Here is a 15,745-nt window from a genome sequence, read left to right as displayed (position 1 = left end):
AATGTATGAAGACAGAAAATCCCAACTACTTCTAATAAAAAAGCTATATATATATATCATATATGCACCTTTGCAATCTGTATTCACTTAGATGCATTGTGAAAATATACTGTTAAATTTAATTGAAAGTCTTGCGTAACCTATTTTTTTCTTGCTGGCAACTTATTCACTATTATCCAATGACTCAACAAGTAAATGAGTGATTTGGAAACAGATTTCTCTGTTTGAGGTAGACAATTTCATCTGTCTTTAAAAAAAAAAAATGACACTCAGGTAATATTTTTTATTCAAAATTTAAAAACAGGTCTCAGAATGACGAGCGATTTTTAATTGCAAGCATATGGAGTTTTACACAAATGTCCCTTCTCCATGTTTCTTCTCAAGAAATGAATCTGATTTTTGCAGTGGCCTGCAGTCATTTTAAGCCAAAAGTCTTATTAAAGTAATTGGTGTGGAGTCTGATATATCTCTTGGGAACGTTACAAGGAAAATCTAAAACTTCTCTTATTTTTACACCTTTCATCCTGAAACTTCATTTAATCAAATGAAATTACTCAGGGTTCTTACCAACCACAGGGGAGAAGCAAGCTCCTAAACATGTCTTCCAGTCTCCCAAAGTGATGCCTTCCCTTTGTTTTAGCTGGGGCCATAGGCCCACCATATTTCATTATGTTGACTTACGGCCTCCAAATCAATACTGATCTAAATACTTACTGCAGTGTTGTGGCGTGAGCAATATCTAATTTAAGAAATTGTCTTTTGGATAATGAAATGGTCAGGTCACACTCATATTTTACTTAAAGCAGTGTTCAGGTTTCTTGCATAACTCCCTATCTGCCCCTGTTGCATTCACATGGGCGTTAACAGTGACTAAAACATTAACTAAAGCATTTTTTAAAGTATACGTCTTACTACCCACTGGGCAGTTTTGTATGCAGTCAGATTGTAAGACATGATGAGAGACCTAAACCTTCAGTATTTCTTGGCAGAACACGTGTGAATGGTTCGGTGCACAGAGGAAGTGGGAACCAGTCTGTTCAATGTGTCAGAGGAGAGTATATCTAATCACTTTTAATGGAGCATTGTGCATGGTGAGAATAATGATATTTGCTTGTGTGTGTTCTCACAATTTTATTTATTTATTTTTGATTAGTTCATTTTTAACTCCTTAAATATACTTCAAATTATCTTATTCCAGGAGCATGTCCAGGTAGAATATCAGGTATGTCACCAACATTCTGTGTTTGCGGAGCACTCCTCAACGTGACATTAGGTTGTCTAAGCCCTACATCTCACTTTCATTCCCTGGCAGAATCCTGTTAAATGACCTCTTTCTTTGACAAATACTTCTATGAATTTTGGAGACTGTTTTTGCTAATCATAGAAATGCTGATAACAGTGCTTGACTTCAAATGAAAGAGTAATTCCAACAAAATTAACAGAATTACTCAGGAAATTAATCTGGTGTATAGTGAGCTATCCCCACTTACAGAATCAGAGCCTGAATTTCTGTAGGATTCAGAAGATCACTGTGGTGCACTTATGAAGGCAGTGAAACAATTTTTTAGATCCTTTGAAACGCATACACAACAAACGCCATTGCCTAAAGGACATTTGCGACTCGGTTTGGTAATGTTTCCTTCTTTGGATCTACATTTATAATGAACTGCTTTTTGGTATTTCAAGGCCACTAAATCACAGGTGGATAGAAAAGATAATACTTATAAGAGAATTGTTATTTTCTCTGGATACCTACATGCCATTAAGTTTCCTGATAATTCCAGCTGTTTCTTGTGTCCCAGGGTGGAGGTGTCTTACTGTTTGATGCATGAGAATGCAGTTCAGTGGTCATACTAGTTTCTTGTAATTTTTTTGCCTTTTCATCTCTTGACATTTGCTTACGTTAATTTTTGTGACCTTTGTGCTTTTGTCACTAAAGAGAAAAAAAAAATCAAGTTTGCCACGAGACTGGAGGAAACAATTACAAACACATTATTTATTTGATATATATTTGCTTTTACTGCGATCTTAGAGTTAGAATGAAGGAAAATGGCTTACACAGAGGGGACTTTCAGCTCGAACACATACAGAAATAACTGCAAATGAGGGCTGTGACTTAAAGAGCAACATAATTTTTAGTGATCTTACAACACAGATGTCTGGAACCTAACATGTCTGGTATTGGCTAGGGCAGGTTGGACCATTGCTGTGATTCATCCTGGCAATTCTCAGATGATTTTGTACATTGAATGGGGATTCCCAGTGAACAAGGGTAATTCTAAAAGAGTGCTTGTAAGTGAATTTCTGCATTTCAGAATATTTCTGACCTCAGCCCATTTGTAAAGTCCATAAGGACTTTATCATCCTAAATGTGTGTCTGCCGATGTACTCACTCTGCTCCCCATTCATGTTCCCTCTGCCCCCAATCTGTGGGGATTCTGCACTGTGCACAGTGTGAGGGAGTGATGTCTTCCTATTAGTGCAGTAGGAAGACAAAGACTAAATTCTAGAAGCAATTACTTCTGACTCTCTCATTACACAAATCGCTGCTCTTTTCCTAGCATCCTCATATCCTAACATCATTTTGTTTCTTCTGAACTTCCTTTTCTCCATTCCTTTACTGCAGGAATTACTCCTTCATATTATGCTCGCTCTCACTTTTACTTCTACCTCACAGATCGGAGCATATCACTCTCAGCTCATTCCCCCCTTTTAGTTATCTCCATCATCAGCATTCACTTTCATAGACATTCATCTAGCTCCCCAGCTTCTATATATTTCTCCAACCTTTTTTGTAATCATTGCTTTACATCTATCCACAACTTGTTTCCTTCTCTTTCTTGAGTGACAATGCCCATCTTCTATGGCATTTATCTTTCAACTGTCACATACACTCACACATAAAGTAAGAAAAAAAAAATCCACTTTCAAGTGTTCTGCAGTTCTCTTAATATGGACTCTTATTTCACAGACCATGCCTTATTTTTGGTGATGGGGGGAGTTGATCTTATCATGTCACTAACATCCTTATTTCAAAATATACATGTTTTATTTAATGTTGAGAAACATTTTGAAAACTTTAATCTCTCCTCCAGCTCCTACTCTTATTCTAGATAATCCCTACGTCTGCACATCTGTCCAACATGTCAAAGCTTTGTGTTCTTTTATGTTATATATTGTTTTTCTTTCAAACTTTTCAGAATCTTCACCTTGGGATGTGGAGAACTACTCTGTCGTCCTTGGTATCCTCATGTTAACTTTTACATCCTCTCTTTTTGTAGAGCAATTTTTCAATCCTTTCACCTTCTCCTTTCTCTCTTATTTCCATGCTTTCCTCTCAGTGTAGGATACCATCCCATTAATCCTGAGCCTTGGCTCAGTTCTTAGTGCCCACTCCTTTGTCTTTGTTCTTTTGCTGCTGTGCAGTTTTGAAAGAAATCCAGTTCTTCCTTCAGTACAATTTGTTCCATCCTCCATCAGCTTTTTCATCTTTCAGGCCAAGGAATAATTCTTCCCTACTGGGTTTCATGTCCAGAGATACCACTTCAATGCAATCTTTTATTTCTTACTTTACTATTGTTCTCCTTATCTCCACCCTTGATTTTTTTTTTCTTCCTTTTATTGCCAACCTCTCTCTTTTTATCAGAAACAAAATTGATGAAATCCTGTATGATCTTACCCCTTTAGAGTCCTTGAATTATTTCCTACTCTTTCCCATCAACATTTCAGTGACTGTGAAAGACTGTCAAGCTGGCTCTGGAGATTGGGCATCTGAAGAATTGGCTTCTAAAGAATTTTTGAGATTCAACAGTCATGTGTGGATGCTACAGGAGATACATGGAGAAGAGAAACAGAAAGAAATCAAAATAGCGTTGTTTAAAACAGCCTCTGTAAATACCATTCTGGCACTTCTAAGGAGATGGAGCTTGGTTTTGGTTCAAGAAGGCTAAGTGAGCTAGGACATCAGTTCTAAAAGCTAGGATAGATAAAGAAAATGTCTTAGAAGCAAACTAAAGTAAATTGCATTGCAAGACTGAATCTGAGAAGCAGGTGAACACCCAGTTGTGTGCTACAATCCTAGTCTATTGATAAACCATACTGAAGAATTTGATGATCAGGAGTGCACTGAAGCATGCCAGAATACACTGTGTTTCCTGCTTTTTCTGGGTGTCTCCTTTTCCTTCAAAAACCCCTCTGTCTCATCCTGATGTGAAGCTGAAACACCTGTAGAGCAACTCTGTATGTGGAAGCTCTCAGGATAGACATAGCTAATAAACTGGTGAACAGGATGTTTGTCCTGTGAAGGTACACCAGGCACTCGTTGCAACTCAGCCTTTGTTTCAAGTCAACTATTCAGATTGGAGATGAAAATTTATTAATGATGTTTCAGTTTACAGCAGTTCTGAAGAAAAGCATCAGGTTCCTCAGTTCATTTTGAGAAGTCTTTAACTTTCATTCCTCTAGAGTATGGGTAGGTATGGTTTGCCTCTGCTGGGAATGGAAGAACAATTATATTTGTTGTGTCCTTGACTTTCAAGGGATTTTTATTTAGGATAAAATATTTTGCCTAAGTTACTGATGTTAAAGACACTATTCTTTTCTTTCTTTCTTTCTTTCTTTCCTTTCTCCCCTCCCCCAAACAAACACTTGGGTATCTAAAAGCACGACAGACAGGTTTAACCTATTTAGCTAAAGGAAAAAGAAGTAGATTATGGGACCAAGCTTATGGGACCAGTGGTTGCAGGGTTTGTGCCTCCACCTGGGTCAGTGCCAGCAAGGTTTGGTGGAGGCTATGGTCAGGGAGTTTCAGATGCACAACTAAACTGTCCTTTGAGGCTGGGCAAAGATGGAGATTAGATCAAGAACTTATCTTTGCGATGGGTGACCTTAGTGACTAATGAGGGATGTTTTACAATAGGCCAGCAGAATTAATACCAGAAACAAATAAGATACATTTGAGGGAACGGGGGATGAGAGTTACTAAAAAACATTAACCTGTCTTTCAAATCATCTTGGCTCAGTGGAGTTCCTCACTAAACACTTACAGAACAAGCTTGACATGACCTCAAACCCACTCACAGTTACCTTTGTAAACTTTTAGAAAGCAGTTGGTACTTGAAAATCTGCAGGACAGTGAGTACTTCATGAAGAGAGGAAAAAAGACTCTGGGACTCTTCTTAACACAAAATACTGAAACAAGTACTGAAATAATTTATAAACACCTGGAAGAAAACAGGAGATAATCTATGGCCTGTATAGATTCATTAAGAACAAATTGTGTCAAGTAGCTTCACTCACAAAGACGAACATGGCTTTGTGCTCAGAAAGGTGTTTGATATTACATCCTGGCATAAGTAATGCTTTTGACACTTTCTCACATGATATTGTCACAAGCAAATTGGAGAAAAATGGTCTAGATTAAACTGTTATAGAGTGGGTACAAAGGTGGATGGAAAACTGTTCTCACAGATTATTAATTAGTCATTCATCACCAGAAGAGAAGGCTATATTGAGCAGGGTTTTAGTAGCCTATTTGCTATTTTTATTAGTGTCTATGAGGAAAGAATAGAGAATATGACTCTTAAACTTGCAGATGACACCAAGTACACTAGAAGCATACTTCATTCAAAGTGCTCCTGACAAACTTGAGAAACAACCTGGAAAAGAAGGGTGAAATGCAGAAAAGACAAATGCAAGGTTACGTCCTGAAACTAAACTTTCTGGTGTTTTCATTATATACTTAGCATTTAGTGTGTATGTATTTATCAACCAGAGTAATACTTTCAATGTTGGGCATCACGTGCCATGAAGAACACAGAACAATTGGAGAAAATCCAGAAATGAGCAGCAAGTGGTCCACATCTTAAAGCATGTCACGTATGATGAATACTTGAATGACCTGGGGTTATTTAATCAACAGAAGAGAAGACAGAGGTATCAGTTGGTAACAGTCTTGAAAAATGTAAGAAACTAACAGAAAGAAGAAAGAAATAATCTCTTCTCTATATCGTTGACACACAAGACGAGAAGTAACAGACTTTGAAGTCAAAGAGACTGGGGTAAACTATTAAAAGTTAAAAAGAACAACAACAAAACAACCACAAACACACAAAACAGATGTCTTCCAGGAAGGCATGAACCTTATAGCTTTGAGGCAAAAGCCTTATGGAAAGACGTCACCAAAGATTTTTAAAAACAGCTGTTAGAAATGGTATAAGTATAATGCTACAGCCTTTAAGGCAGGTGAATGGACTCTCTTTAAGTCCATTTCTCTCCTAGTTTCTGTAATACAGCTTTTTACAGAGAAATCAGAAGGTACTGCTTAGAGAAGTATAAGGTTTGAATTTAAGAACTGTCTTTTGTGCTTCCTGAGAATGCCTCTTCAGGTAGGAACAATCATGTTTCTATTTTGCTCTAGGTAGGGACAGTTATGCCAGTACTTAGTTTTGTACCTATACAAAACCATAGTTTACATGTACCTGTAAAACCACAGTCTGGCACAGCTCTATCCATTCTGATTCACAATTCGCATTTTCAGGGAGGGTGCTAACTGCACTAATAAACCATAAAGGCCCTTGCCAGTCTCACCTGCAGCCTCCATCAAGGACCTCTAAGGTCAGCCCGAGCCCTTCACGCCTTCCTGAGCCATGGTGGAGAACTGCCTTGGCCCTGCCTGTCTATACAGCCCTTTGATCGAGCCTTCAGTCTGTGGACTGGCTCCCCGGCTTGGCTCAGGCACAGCCTCACCACCAGGGACTTGCCCAGCAATTGCAGGACCTGATCCTGGCCACAACTGCGATTGACTCACTGGGTTGAATCCAGACCTGCCTTGTTGCCACAGTGCTGCCATATGGTCTGGCTTCTTGGGAGGACATGGGCACTGCTTGTGAGTCTGTCCTGCTCCCTTGCTCAGGTGCCTGGATATTGACTGGGGATCTCCCTGCAACTCCTGACTCCTGTCCCTTAGGTGGGCACCCTGCTTCTGCTGCTCCCAGGGAGCATGGTGTCTGGCTGTGCAGGGCCTCACCTCCACAGACCCTCCTGAGGCACTGCCCAAGTGTGGGCACTGATCTCCCCACAGTCCCCTCTACTCAACCGCAGTGACACAGGTCCACTTTCCCCATCATACCCACCCTATGCTCACTGCCCATTTGTGGCTGCACCTGCCCATCCCACATCTCTCATGTCATGTGCCTTTCTCAGTTACTATCCCTGGGCTTGGTATATGTCTCCTGAAATTCCTCCATCTTCCCACAGCACTTAAATCGCTCTACAGCAGATCCCTGCTGAACCCAGACCTCTGCAAGATGTAAAGACTTTGCTGGGAGGGGAGGCTCCTGCTTAGCCCTGCCTACAACTTGGGCTCCTCCAGTTGCTCCAGGGCCCAGAAGCTCACACCAGCCCTGGGGTCATGAGCCCCAGCAAGGTCGCAGCAGGGCCAGGATCCAGTTCTCCACTTCCCCGGGGAAATGCCTGGTGTCCAGGGCAGAAGATGCCTGAGTGTCCCTGGCTGCAGTGGAGATCTGAGACCTGGCTGTTACAGAGAGCCCTTGGCCTTAGGTCAGCATCTCCATGCTGCCTGTTTGCTAACACCTATCTAGAAACAAACACGAATGATGGAAAGGTTGTTCTGTGATCTTTAACAAGCTGTGAAGGCTGTGATTATTTCATAGCTCAAATAAGTATTGTGGATGGCTGTCAGAAAAATAATAATTTCTGTTCAGATAAGCAGTGCACAGATATAATTCGGATTTACCTATTAAAGTACAGACCTCTTTAAGTACTATTTTTATATGTCTTTCATAATGCAGTCTTGACCTCTTATGTATGTCATACCTATTTTCAGGGTCCTGAAGTATTTTGCAGAATGAAAGGGGCAAAAAGGGTCAGGTAGGATAATCTGCATAAAAACATTATCAGGGAAGATGTATTTTGATTATAAATTTCCCTATCATGTTAGGCATTTTAAAAATGCTTTTTTTTCTACAAATGACATCAGCTTGGAAATAACCTACAACTTCTCTGGATATAAGAGATCAGCACACACTCCCGATAGTAGTATTAATCAGACTTTTCACTTCTGTTATGCATACCTCTGGTAGTACATACAAAGTGAAAAACTATTTGAGCTATGATAAAAAAAATAGGTTATATATGATGAAGTGTATTAAATTATAATTTAAAGTAGCATGCATTAAATTCCTGAGGGAAAACAAAAGCTGCAAACCACACATTCAGCAATGGAGTTATATTGTAATTTCAGTGTAGTCATTTCTTTCTTTAACTTGGAAGTATATGCATAGTGTTTTTAATCCTTAAATCTTCTTTGTGCTGAAAGTAAAGTAATGAACACTAACATCTATTAAAAATGTAATGTTTATACGGTATTTCTTTTTTGAAAAAGTCTTGGAGAAAGTGAGAACAGAAATTCTAAAAAAAAAAAACCAACACCATAGTTATACCCAATTGTTCCCTTCCCCCTCCAGTCCTGGAAACTATTACTCGAGTTGTTTTCTTCTTCTTTATAGTTTTTGTTTGCACTTTCAGTCTCCTGACTGGAAAAGAAACTGAATACTCACATGAACTGAAGAAAGAAAATTAAAAAGGAGGGTTAATATTTCTACTTCAGAGAATGAGGAAATAACAGAAAAGGTAGGGAAAAATCATGTCTTTAAGGGATTTCCAAACAGAGTTATATCAATCTTTATCAAGGAAGAAACTGGGAATATTTCAATTTTTAGGAACATTTTAGTGCCAAACTGCTCGTTACTCTTTGTATATTGAGTTTTTGATCATCTTGGAATACCTAAAAGTGCAGAATTAAAACATCTGCCACTTGCCAGAGCCCTGCCTCCAGAAAAATCTGACATTTGGTGTCAAACTGTTCATTTACAATCCACTTACAATAATAAGTGGCAGACATTTTTTGATACTGGAGAAAGAATAAAATTATAAAATGCCATGTAACCATGCAATACAGTAGTAGAAGTGATGTTCGAGGAGATCATAGTGATCACTGAGGAACAGCAACAGATGAATGAAAAGGTTCTTGCAATGAGGAAACATGTAATTTTTTTTTTTTTTTTTACCAAGTGTGGGTGCCTAACAGAGATGGCTGGTTGCTCTGCATAAGAATTATTTTACAGAATTTGTTAACGTGGACTTTTTCTATAACTAATAGAGAAAGATAGGTCCTGTTAGTTGTTGATTCAACTTTACTTTCTTATTGACCTTTTTAAAGATGGAATTAATTGGTACTTTCTGGCTATGGCTTTCTATACTGGCTGTAGAAGTCATCTAGATGACTTAGTGTAGGAATATAGGCTTTCTTGGCCCTAGATTTTTTATTTTTTATTTTTTTTTCCCAATAGGGCTAATGGACAAACATATTCTGAATTCCTTTCTGCGGGAGACAAGTTTAGGTTTGCGGTCCAAGTTGTTCCCCAACTACTGCAGATTTGCTGTCTACAAATGCTCAGTGGGATTTGGGCAGCTATCCCTGAGCAAATTTTTAATTTGCATTGCTCCCCTCTTTTTCTAAGAGAATGGAGAAGAAATTTGGTTCTGTTGGTCATTCCACATGACAACTTGAATAAGACGGCAGGCAATGCTGGAGTATTCTCTCTTGCAACAGTGGATAGGGATATCACACAAATTGTAGCCATGCTTCTTCAATATAGTTTGCTGAACGAGGTACAGCAAGGTCTCTTGCATCTGCAAAATGAACTCTCTAAGCTTCCACTGGGGGTTTACCTTGCATCACATAGGACACGGTGGGGGCAATAGCATCCAGATCTGGTAGCTACACATTCAACTAGTTGTTAGCTTTGGACTAAAATATAAGGCTATCACTACTGAATGTCAGAAAAGTTTACAATTGACAGTGAAAGATTCTGGCTTCTGTCAACGCTTTTTATGCCTGTCTCACTGAAATCAAAGCTCTTCCAGCCATCTCTGCAAAGTCTATCTCAAGTTATTTCCCTTTCATTCAGTATAGTGCATCTTCAGTGTCTTCCTTCCTTGATTTTCGAGAAAACTCACCAGCCTTTGCTGATTTCCTTTGTTTTCCCGTCCTGAAACCCCTAGTGTTTTCCCTTTATATATATTACTAGCAATTGTGAAATACATTTAGCTAAATTTCTTTTAAAACTTTCTGAGCATAAAGGTCCTTTGCATAACTGCATGCATTCACCACTGTGCTACATACACCAGAGAAAAATGATTCTGTGGGGCTCTAATTAAAGTTTTTGAAAGAGAAGGAAGTCTTGTTCTGAAGTATCAACCACAGGTCAGTAAAAGGATTGTGCACAGAACAATTTCCAAAAACCAGAAGCTCCTTCTTTCTTGGTTGTGCAGGGTCAATTTCCAGTCCCTCTTAGGATGCTTCTTTTCATATGTTGTGATTTATCTTCTTCCTCCTCATGTCTGGGACTTTCACAGTACTTTTTTCTTTCCAGGCCTAGCCTTCCTCTTTACCAACTGGCTATCAAAATAGAATTCCCTCATTAAGGCAATTCTCCTTTGAAAGTCGCTGTTACGTTCTTTCCTCATAAGTTTTAAAAGGATTTTATTTTAAATGGATTTTTAAATGGATTTAAATGGATTTTATCAATTTAAATTGATGAATTTTCTAACTAAGCAATCCCTCAAGCAGAAAAATAATACTTATCCACAATTTAATAATGGACCTCCATCTTAGCAAAAGTACCTTTCATGTTGACAGTTTTGTTCAACATAAGTGATTACCTATTATGAAAAAAAAAAGCCTCACATTTTTAATCATAAAACCTTGATTTAGTTTCATATAATTTTGCCAGTCTATGATCAGTAGAACCAAAATTTCAGGCAAGTTCCCTACAAAAGTGTTTTAAAAATTATTTTTTGCTAATAAGTGGCCATGAAGATGCACCAATTTTATTCAAGCACAAGATTTAGCAGCTTAACCTCTGATACTTTGGTCTGAAAGTTTTTATTTGGATTATAGGTCTAGATTAACTTTGGAGTGAGATGAATATTTCTGGTTAGTCTGCAACTGTTCTTTTTAACGTTCGGTTATCAGTGTAGGAAGGATTTCCCCTGTAGTAATTAGTAATTTGAAAAAAGAAAAAAGGTGGCTGAACCACAGAAGCAACCTTTTTAATAAAATTTCATTATAAATGTTAAACAGTCTGTACAACAAGTGAGTAAGGGCTTAATCATAAGTAAAGTATCACTAAAAGGCAGCTTGGTTAGCTGGATTGAAGTCAATCTGCCATAGACAAGCATACCACAAATAGTTCTGATATATGAAAGACTATTTTTGAACTTGGCAGTCTTTTGCGTTTTTCATAAGCTGATGGAAATTCAGTTTCTAAAAAATCAACTTCTAATGTTATTAATGCACAGAAGTTCCCTTTACCACAAAGTTATAGGCTTTCTTGTTACTCAACATAGGCGCAGACATATAAATAAAAATTTGTACTTGTAGCTTATCTAGTGCAATTATCTGTGGATCTCGCAGTGATTGTTTTTATCTGTTTAAATGCACATTAACAGCACAAAAATAAAGCCATACACTTTGATACTTTTCATAGCTCTTATCAGTGGGTTAGACTACAGACATCAATCAGGCAATAAACAACCTTGCACAACAAGAAATACTAAATCAAATGAAGTGATGTATTTGGAACTCTCATGGTTAACAAATGTCACTGATAAGCTATAATTATCACTTTGTCCCATTCAAGAGCTGAACTAAAAAACAAATTCCAGTTTGATTGCAACATAGCAGTATAAATGTATTCACTATTGAAAAGCAGTAGTTTTTTTTTCTGTATTTTTTGATTCACTCAATGACTAGATCAAATAGGATCACCTAAAATTTAAATACTAAAAATACTGAACGTTTCTCCTGCAAAATTGTCTTTCAAGCTTAAGAAATACCAAAATTATTATTATTACTTTTTTTGTGAATTTCAAACTTACCTTTGAACAAGGTCCTTGTGTATGTTTTCATTGAGGTATTTGGCTTGTTTTCAATTGTTCCCAATTGATACTTACTCAATGAGAAGCTATTTATTATATTAATATCATCACATGGATCAATACAATGTTTACTCTAATTGTCTGTCCTTGAAGACAGAATACTAACTCATATAACATTGATTATTCCACAGTAATCAATTTATTTATTTAATACTGCAAATTTAGAGGTACAACAAATATTGGTTTCTTTTTACAGAGGAAAAACTAAGGCACAAAATAACTTAGATGTAAAATACCTATCAGTCTTAGATACCCACTTCAGGTTATCTGGAGCTTAATTTTTATCAGAACACTTACTATTAGCAATTTTCAGACTGAAGTTATAGCATTTACCAACTTCAGTTTCCTCTGCAAATCCTCAACTTTGACCCCTAAAGCAGAATTTCAAACCAACCATTTAATGAGAAACTCATAATCAGTAGTCACCTGAGAAAATATTTTAAAAGCTTTTCTGCTTAGCTGATGAGAGTCTCTGTAAGAGGGGCAGGGACAAAGTGTAATTTGGTGGGATAGATTTCACCTGTCTTACTCAAAAGAATATCTTGTCTCCTGTTTCAGTTTACACCTCCCAGTGTCAGTGATAAATGAAACAAAGGTGTTATGAACAAGTGTTTCTTTCAGTACAAATCACTGAATTTATCCCAGGGACAATTCATACTATACACTGAGAATGGTAGAAGTTCTTATAGCATGTGGTGATATAATTAAGACTATTACAATGCTCAAGCAGGACTGTGGAATTAAGGTGGCCGATACCACTTTAATCCTCACATTACTTAATTTTAGTGTGATTAATTTTACAGTAGTCATTTAAAAATATACATTTATGCATAATCTTCAAGGTCTTAAAACACCAGACAAAGAGAGAGGAAAAAAAGGAAATTAGGCCCTATCGCAATACATAATTATCAGCAGGGTTGCTATCTTTAAATCAATAACTCATAGTTCTGGCATTTGAGATAAAAGGAACTGATAATGAACTCTTAGGAACTCATTCTCTGTGTGGACTGGCACTGAAGTGGAATTAAAACTTCTATTTTACTGTAGGGTTTCACATGTATTCTCTAATGTCAGAGAAACCTGGTCATGGAAATTTGATTCCCTGATAGGGAACCTATTCTGTTTTAATATGTTATTTATTTTGGATTTTTTTTTCCAATTACCAGTGTTAGAAAGTGTTTACTATTTCTTTCTGTTTTCTTTTGCCTTGTTCTTAGGTGCTAGTTCTCTGAGGCAGAGACAGTCTGTCTTGTGTAGATAATTCTCAGCTCCATGGGATTCTGGTTTTGGTACATCCTGGTGCATGGGTGTAATTCTGGTACTCGCTGTTGCAATATGGAAAGCACATATACCCACACTTCATTCTGATAATTAGGTTTGGTCTTCTACTAATAAAATGTGTTGGAGCCTTGGATCTAATGTATTATTCAATTATTTAATTTTCAATTATCATAGTTCATCCAATTCCAGCTTATCTGTAGGATGCATTTATTCCATGTTTAACCTTTTTTTTTCTTTTTCTCCCCTGCACCCCCCCCCCCCCCCCCCCCCAGGAATTTGTATGCTAAACAGATTCAAATAAAGGTAAAAGGTTATTATTTTCGTATAATGGAAGAAGTTAATTTATTTTTAACAAGTTCACACTTGAAATTGTTCAGATTTTCTGCAAAAATTTCTGAACAGGCCAAGAGGAGACAGTTAGAAAAGATCTTCAGAAAGATGAGTGAATGAGTGACTGGAAACAGACTTGATAGTGGGAAAATCATTATCAGTCTTTCTCAGAGCACCTGAAAACTCTCACCTTCACTTGACCTTGCAATTATATATCAAATGTTTTAAGTGAGTTATTCTTTAAATACCTGAACATATCTGATATTACCCATATGCATATTTTTGAACAGTGACTACCATTAAAACTGCACCCTTCATCTGAAATTCATCAGTTGCTTTTTCTTCTGCATATCCAAAGAATTGTTTTAAGTATTGTAATCAAGATTCAAGATACAATTCCTATCTCTTCCAGAGGCAGAAAGGCTGCACAACAGTTGTTTACACTCTGATTTCCCAACTTCAGGATCATTAGATGCCAAACATGGTGTCTACAATGATAAGCAATGGTACCCTTGTAGCCAAACTGGTGAAGGATAGATAGACTATAAGGTAGATGGAAAACTGGCTGCTATCCAGAAGGGACCTTGTCAGGATGGGCGAATGGACTGGAAAGTCCTGATGAATTTCAGCAAAGGCAAATGACGAGACTGGGTCATCCTAACACCATGCGGAGGAACAGGCTAACTAGTATGTATGTAACTAGTACAGCAGCCTAACTGGTATGAAAGGAGTGCAGGTGAACACATGTTGAACAAGAATGAGCAGTGTGCACCTTCAGGAAAATGGCCAGCCATATCCTGGGCTGTGTTAGCAAAAGTGTAGTCATCAGGTTGAGGGAAATAATGTTTATTCCCCTCTGTTCAGCATTTGTGCTGGACTACCATGTCCTGTCCTGGGCTTCCCCAGTACAAGAAAGACATGGACATACTGGAGAAAGCTGGAAAGTGGAAGGCAGTTGAGATAATGAGTGGGCTGTAAACACAAGCTGTGATGGGATGAGAGCTAAAGGACACAAACAGCAACATAGGAAATCCCAATTAGATGATGGTGATGGCGATTATTATTATTATGCAATAAGGGTGTTAAAATACTCGAACAAGTGGCTTAAAGAGGCTGTGAAATATTCATCCTTAGAGGTGTTCATAAATTAGGAAAGAAACCTTCTCTAAGTTCACCCTGCTTTAAGCTGGGGGATGGACCAGATGACTTCCAGAGGTCGCTTACGAGCTATGTAACTCTATAATTCCGAAAGAAAATAAAAATGAAAAAAAATCTTTTCCTGAGAAATACAAACCTTTAAAGTAAGACTCACCAGTATTGTTTTTACTGACATTCAGTGATCTATGGGTACTGAGAATTACAAATCTGCAGAACATACTCGTCTGTCCACGGCAAAGCTTTATTAGGTGATCAAAGCGAGAAGTATTCACACAGTGAACACTCCTCATGCAAAGCAGTCTACTGATAACGTGTCAAAGTCACTTTTTTCTGTTAGCACACCTTCAATTCACCATTTGCTTTACAGTGCTTTTTATAAAATTATAAAAAATTGCAGTCCCAGACAGCCATTCTGTTTCACTGCCAGTGCAGTGGGATTTGCTGATCTGTGTTTTTTCAGTCAGGTAAGCCAGTACAGTCCTAGTGCTGGGACTGGTTTGACTGATGGTAGAGCACTCCAAAGCAGAGTCAAGTTAAACTGATTCCTCAATTTCCATCTTAAGCATTCAGCCTAGGTATGAACAAGAAGTTACCACAGCTGTTAACTACTTGGGACGCTTGACATCCAGCAATTCTCAGTGAATTAGCAGCAACTTTCCCTCAGTAAACATCTGAAATTTCTTTACTATGTTATCATTTCTTAGATGGTATTAATGGCTATACTATCCTGAAGATGCTGATTCAATCTTTTCTCTCCAAATATAGTTTGCAACTTTTAGTTTTCCTAACACACCAGAAAGAGACAGGGGTACAGCTGAGTGGTGTAGACAGTGTTCTGTGTGTTTGCCCCTCCACATAAAAATTAAGCATATTTAATATATTAAGATATGGCCAGGATGGAATGGTAAGTCCTTTACTCCTCCTCTGCAGCAGAAAATGCATGTACCTTCCT

At 37.8% G+C, this 15,745-nt stretch overlaps 1 long non-coding RNA gene across 1 annotated transcript; it reads right to left on the bottom strand.

Moving 5' to 3' along the window:
* Nucleotides 1–1,403: 1,403 nt before the first annotated feature.
* On the bottom strand, nt 1,404–12,412 carry LOC308185358. Its single transcript, XR_013943323.1, has 3 exons — nt 11,965–12,412; nt 5,086–5,222; nt 1,404–4,491 (listed from the first exon to the last, which is right to left on the bottom strand). It is a non-coding gene; the product is annotated as an uncharacterized lncRNA (long non-coding RNA).
* Nucleotides 12,413–15,745: the final 3,333 nt, after the last annotated feature.

The sequence above is a fragment of the Anser brachyrhynchus genome (genome assembly GCF_964034855.1).
Source record: "Anser brachyrhynchus genome assembly, chromosome: 1".
Lineage (NCBI taxonomy): Eukaryota > Metazoa > Chordata > Aves > Anseriformes > Anatidae > Anser > Anser brachyrhynchus.
The sequence above is the reverse complement of the archived record's forward strand: the minus strand, read 5'-3'. Positions and strand labels throughout refer to the sequence as shown.